Source organism: Macrobrachium nipponense, chromosome 10 (assembly GCF_015104395.2).
Source record: "Macrobrachium nipponense isolate FS-2020 chromosome 10, ASM1510439v2, whole genome shotgun sequence".
Taxonomy (NCBI): domain Eukaryota; kingdom Metazoa; phylum Arthropoda; class Malacostraca; order Decapoda; family Palaemonidae; genus Macrobrachium; species Macrobrachium nipponense.
Window position 1 is genome coordinate 6,291,176 of NC_087204.1, and position 7,430 is coordinate 6,298,605.

A 7,430-nucleotide genomic window follows, 5' to 3' on the forward strand; every position below is an offset into this window, starting at 1 on the left:
TGTTCCTCCCAAGAACGTCAGCAAACTCGCAAGTTGTATTTAATGAATATTGTTCGTCGATGGAAGATATCAATTTCAAAAATAGTAACTAGCTTTTAAAAAAGGAAAATGAGTGAAAGGACAGGCATTTCCTTTTGTTAAACATGTGTGATGGACGTGTGATTTATCAATACCAATTTTATAGATGATAACGAACTTTAAAAAAAGGAAACAGTGAAATATCAGGCACTTCCGTTTGTTAAAGATGTGTGATTTATATCACTTATTCGTTAATACATCTCATTCGGGAATCTTTTCATTGTTTCTCTAAAGTCAAATTTGCCTCAAGAGTTGACGACAGTGATATGATAGAAGCACTTCCCCGTCTCCTCTGGAGTAGGAGAAAAAAGATGCGACGAAGAAAAGGGCCGAATGCCGACGTGGGGGGAGTGGTGGGTGTTGGATGGTTGGGGGCTGGGGTGGGGATGACCTTTATTGTTTTCCCCTCCCACTGGTTTAGAAAGCAATCACTCTACTTGCGAATTCCTTCCTCCGCCCACGACAGGAATTCCAGACATTTTTTTACTAAATAGGAAATTTTAAAAAATTGCCTATTTTAAGATTCAAATAAATAATTTCAAAAGGAACTGTTGTATTAGTTTCGTAATTTATGTCAGTATTACGATTCCGTTTTTATAAGTATGTATGTATGTATGTATGTATGTATGTAAGAAAGAACAAGGCGTGACCCGACCTCCAGCATACTTGAGGCGCGTGCTACAATCTACAGTCAAATATTGCATTGTTTCACCTACGAAAATTATAATGAATACGCTATATTTTATTAGAAAGAATTGCTCTGTACTGTTTAACATATACATTATTTATTTTTTACATTTTCATTCAAATAAGTAAATTATAAATATCCTATCCTAAAATTCCTGTATCTCTAACGCAACGCGAAGCAATTTTTAAAACCTTTTTAGGATTTTCCAAAAGGCCTTCCTAGCCACCCCCACCCCCACCCACCCCACCAACAATAACAACAACATTGTGAATATTGTGTACATTGTCAAAAGTCGCTTCTGTACATTGATGTCATTCGGAGGCTTTTGTGTGTATGTTTATTTATAATAAAAAATTCAAGGAGCTGCCTCACGTCCCCAAAGGTCTAAAGAGTGCCTACATAAAAATGAAAAGACTAATAAAAGATACCAGAAGAGACAGACGAAAGTTCAACAGCAACAGGTGGAAAGAGAATAAGATTGAGGATGCTGGGATAAAAGTTTTCAATGTTTTTTTTTTTAAATCGGGGAATCCAGAGTGTTATGGTCATAAAAATTGTAAATGAATCATCGGTAGTTTTCCTCTGCTCTCCTGAAATGAGGCATTATTATAATATAATATTCATAACTCAACGGCAAAGGTTTACGAGGTTTTATAATGCTCAAACTGTTATTAGGACAGGATGGGTGATTACTTCGATGTTATCATTGTCTCCCTCCAATACACACACACACACACACAGATAGATATATATATATATATATATATATATATATATATATATATATATATATATATATATATATATATATATATATATATATATATATATATATATCCTTAGAAGACGGAGCTGCAGCTCTAGGTACATCTCATCAGGGGAACCATAGGGAAAGGCATCGTACTCAGGTACATTTATTTCGCCGACGTTTCACGACTCATAGTCGCATTCTCAAGGCTATAATTAAAGATAAAACACACGAACATTAAAACTGCGCACTGCATAATTCATAAAAACTACGCAATATTTAAAAATTCAATGAACATCAACATCAAAATGTAGAACATTTAAAAATTTATTGAATCTCTTAAAACAGAAAAAACAAAATAAAAATTATGTGCAGTACAGTTACATTATAATTATTTAAAAATTCCAGAAAAAGAATACAAAAATTATGATATGAGTGTAAAAAAGAAAAAAATAACTAAATCTAAGCAAAAGCTCAAATGTCACGTTAGTCAGAGAAATGTCAAGTAAATTGCCCACCTCGGTAGCACTTTAGTAATGTCATTTGGCTACTTAGGTAACCATATTTGAAATTATTTTTTCAGTATCAAAAGTAAAACTGTAATGACTCCAGACTAGCGTATTATTTGTAATGTACTAAAATATTTTTTCCTGATATTAACCCTTAAACGCCGACTGGACGTATTTTACGTCGACATTTTTTGTCTCTCGGGTGCCGACTGGACGTATTTTACGTCGACATACAAAAGTTTTTTTAAAAATTCGCGGAAAAATACTTTTAGGCCTACCAGCCGAAAACTCTTGAATCACGCGCCTTGGGGGGGGGGGGGGATGCTGGGAGTTCACGGATCAAGGTGTTGTTTTGTTTACAATCGTTACGCAGGCGCGCAAGCGCGAATTTCTTTCTTGCCGCACTAAAAAGTATCTGTGACACATCTCGGAAATTATTTCGTCACTTTGACATAATTTTTGTACCATTTTAAATTAGCCGTTACATGAACTATTATATATGAAAATGTGCGCATTTTTATGAAAAATACAACAAAAAAATACTCATGATTGTAGCTTTTATCAGTTTTGAGATATTTTCATATAATAACGATAAGTGCCAAAATTTCAACCTTCGGTCAACTTTGACTCTATCGAAATGGTCGAAAAACGCAATTGTAAGCTAAAACTCTAATATTTTAGTAATATTCAATCATTTAACTTAATTTTGCAACTAATTGGAAGTCTCTAGCACAATATTTCGATTTATGGTGAATTTATGAAAAAAACATTTTCCTTACGTCCGCGCGGTAACTCTTCCGAAAAAATCATACATGCGATTGTGGTAATGTTTGCACCATTTTAAATTAGCCGTTACATAAAGTTTTATATATTGAAAATGTGCGCAATTTCATGCACAATACAACTAAAAACAACCCATGGTTGTAGCTTTTATCAATTTTGAAATATTTTCATATTAAAAATGATAAGTGACAAATTTTCAACCTTCGGTCACTTTGACTCTACCGAAATGGTCGAAAAACGCAATTGTAAGCTAAACCGCTTATATTCTAGTAATATTCAAGCATTTACCTTCAGTTTGCAACAAATTGGAAGTCTCTAGCACACTATTTCGATTTATGGTGAATTTATGAAAAAAATAACATTTTCTTTACGTCCGCGCGGTAACTCTTCCGAAAAAATCATACGTGCGATTGTGGTAATGTTTGCACCATTTTAAATTAGCCGTTACATAAAGTTTTATTATATGAAAATGTGCGCAATTTAATGTATAATTTAATAATAATAATTGAAGGTTGTAGCTTTTCTCATTTTTGAAATATTTGCATATAAATCACGATAAATAGAAAAAAAACCACGTTCAGTCAACTTTGACTCTACCGAAATGGTCGAAAAAACGCAAATTGTAAGCTAAAACTCTTACAGTCTAGTAATATTCAGTCATTTATCTTCATCTTGAAACAAATTCGAAGTCTCTAGCACAATATTTAGATTTATGGTGAATTTAAAAAAAATCTTTCCTTCTCTCAGCACGCGGATTCTCAGCCACAAATCTCCGAAATGCGTACGTTCCATTCTCGGAATATTTGCTCCGTTTCATTTTAGGCATTTCATAGAGTTTTATATATGAAAATGTGCGCAATTTTATGTAGAATAAAACGAAAAATATTTGAAGATTGTAGCTTTTCTTATTTCCGAAATAATTGCATATAAAAAATATATATATAAAAAATTCGACATTCGGTCAACTTTACTAGTCAGATATGGTCGAAAACTGCATTTGTAAGCTAATATTCTACAGTATAGTAATATTCAATCATTTGTCTTCATTTTGAAAGAAATTGGAACTCTCTAGGACAATATTTAGATTTTATGGTGAATTTTTAAAAATATCTGTTTACGTCCGTGCGTTACGAATTCATGCATTATTTTGTGATAATATTTTCTCTGTGTTGCTTTTATCGTTTTACGATGTGTTATATACCAAAATGATCGAAATTTAGTGTCCATTACAACGAAAAAGAAGTAACTCGTTACCTTTAACCGTTTTGCGCACAGCGCGATTTGAATACAATTATATATGAAATTTTCGTTTTTGCGCTATCATATATCGCATTATTTATATATGATAATGATAATTTCTGATGGTTGCATACTAAACTTCAGCCAATGAAAAAAAAAGGAGCCAAAAATGAACTCTTAATCTTGAAAACTAAGCGCGCTGTGAATTTTTGAAAAAAAATATTTTTTTCCGCTTCGGCGCTCACTCTGAAACACCTCCGGCACACGGGAGACATTTTTTTTTTACCGCTTCGGCGTTAAGGTTAAGTTATATTTTCATTGTAAATCTAGTTTCATCTTTCAGTAGATGTTCTCAAAATAATTCAGTTGATAAAAAAACTTATAGAAAGATTGAGTGTAAGTTTAGTAATGTGAACGTAAATATTAAAGTTTCATAAAATGAACCAATATAATGAACAAAGTTAAATCCGATCTAATGGATAAACCAGTCACGTTACCCATGATAATAATAATAATAATAATAATAATAATAATAATAATAATAATAATAATAATAATAATAGTAATGCACTCTATTAAAAGTATACTTGAGAGAGGGTCTCCTTCGTAATAATAATAATAATAATAATAATAATAATAATAATAATAATAATAATAATAATAATTCTGCCTGTACTGATGTTGATATCAATTAAGAACCGAATAAAAGCATATTTACTCTGTACTAATTTTTCATCGACATTGTCTATAATTTGTCAATAATTTGGCAGTTATGCATGAACGTCATTTCCGTATACATCCACGTCATAATTTTTCTTGCTATACATAACAGTATGCATTCTTACACCGTTTATACGCCATTTGATTCTTAAATATTTTACGTAATTGCTGTCCAAGATGGCAATTAACCAGTCTAGATTGGATGTGAAAGGATTCAGGATTTCCCCCTCTCAAATGACGTCATTAAAAGAAATCTGGCCTGGACATTCGCATCAAAGTATTTTAATGTGGAAGAAGTTGCTTCCATTTCCTGGTAGCTTTTCATTCGTGTTCTTCATTACCCATTTTCCTTACTGATTCGTTTCCAAAGCTTAGAGGCTTCAATAAACTAAGATGGAGGAGATCGGGAGAAAGGTCTTTAAGAAAACTAAGTAGAAGAGAGAGAGAGAGAGAGAGGAGAAGAGAGAGAGAGAGAAGAGAGAGAGAGAGAACGCTCACTGAAGCTACACATATCCCAATCAGGAAATTTGTTGGAAGTTGTTTTTCTAGGAAAATTTAATTTCTTCTTATGTATATATATATATATATATATATATATATATATATATATATATATATATATATATATATGTGTGTGTGTGTGTGTGTGTGTGTGTGTGTGTGTGTGTGTGTGTGTATATATATATATATATATATATATATATATATATATATATATATATACATATATATATATATATATATATATATATATATATATATATATATATATATATATATATATATATATATATATATATATATATATATATATATATATATATAAACTAAGCATTTGTACGGATATGTACAGTGATGCTCAAATCTCATGCAACATGATTCCATAAGATTTCGTTCAAAATTCACTAACTGGCAACATAGCAAGCTCCATATTTTTCTTTTATTTCAATGCGGAAACGCGATTATTGCATATAGTATGGACATAATATGTTTCACAAGAGTGAAATCTGTCATATATGTCAAAACTGTAAGAAAATGTCACGTGTAGCAAATTTCAGAAAAAAGCTCTTCGAAACATTTTCAAAACTTTCGTTCACACACCACTGGAGCATTTGACCAAAATGAAGTCGTCATTAAGCATCAGTTGAAATGTTAAATAAAAAAAAACGAAAAACAAATTGTCATAACATTCATAATGCTTCCAAAGCTAACATAAAATTTAAAATAGTCCTATTAGATTGCTTTTACATCTCAATGCTGAAAAATATGTAAATATGTATATACAAAAGTAGAATGCGCCCACCGATATCAACGTGTGACGGTGTGAGCGGAGCGTGTGTGACGTATCATTTGTGTCGGTGCAACAACCACCACCAGGGGTAACATAAGTAGGTCTACACTGAGTAGCGACAATGAAATTATCTTGAAAACACTCATTTTATATGTGTTACAGGAATATTTGGATTTTCATACATAATTAATTGCTATAATTCTTAAATATTTAAAAAATTATGGCATACAAGTAAATATTCGCCCATGCAATTATTCTTTTGTCAAAGCCAAGATATTATTCTTAGGCCTAGGTTTAGATTTCTTTACTTGACAATTAACAGTCACATCTCTCTATCAAAAATTTCTGGCCAGAAAGCAAATGAGGTTATCTACACATTCTTGTTCTTCAAGTTACCTTATGAAAGGATAAATTATACACCAAAAGCGAGGAGAAGGACTTTTAAGAAAATAATATTTTAAACCAGTTGAAAAACAAGTGTTCCATACGCCTTGATATTAATACTTATGATATTTCGATTAATAGTCATCTTCTCCATATAATCAAAATCATCATCTTATATTCCTCAAAGAACAGGTAATCTCTACAAATAAAAACATTAGTAACATTATATCTCATAAGGCTTAGATTATTCTTTTAGGCCTATAATTCATTTTGCAACATATAGGCAGCGTAAACGCAGCCTAAAACTTCAACATTCAAAGAAAATTGGTTGTAATTCATATTCCCGTTGTATTCGTCAAAAAACAGATAATCTCTACAATAAAGTCATTAATAACAGATTATATCTCAGAAGGCTTGATTATTTTTTTAGGCCTATAAAACATTTTGCAACATACAGGCAGCTTAAACACAGGCGAAAGCTTCAACATTCAAAGAAAACTTATTTTAGTTCATATTCCTACGTTGAATATGTTGTTATGACTGTTGAGCTTATTAGGTCTACTGTCAATGCAGCAGACGTAGTTAGGTGCCCATTCCGAGGAGCATGTAAAGTGTGCTTTCATTGATGGCACAGCTAACCTTATCACACCGCATTTTGAACTTAGCAGCGTAAAAAAAGAAAATCAGTTCAAATCACACTGATTACGAATTATACCAATGCATAAAAGGGATCATATTTATATAACCATAAGGAAAATAGGGCTAGCTGTGAATTCACAAACTTTTCGACATGTATGACATTAGAAAAAAAAGTATAGCACTACTTGGCAACATCACGTTGAGTCTGAGAATCTGGACGATACAAAAAGAATCATGTCGCATGAGATTTGAGCACCACTGTACTTACTGTAAGATTGACATTACCCATTGATAGTATGATACATAATTTTAGCATGTTATCCAACTTAAGAATTGTCAGTTTATTTGTTT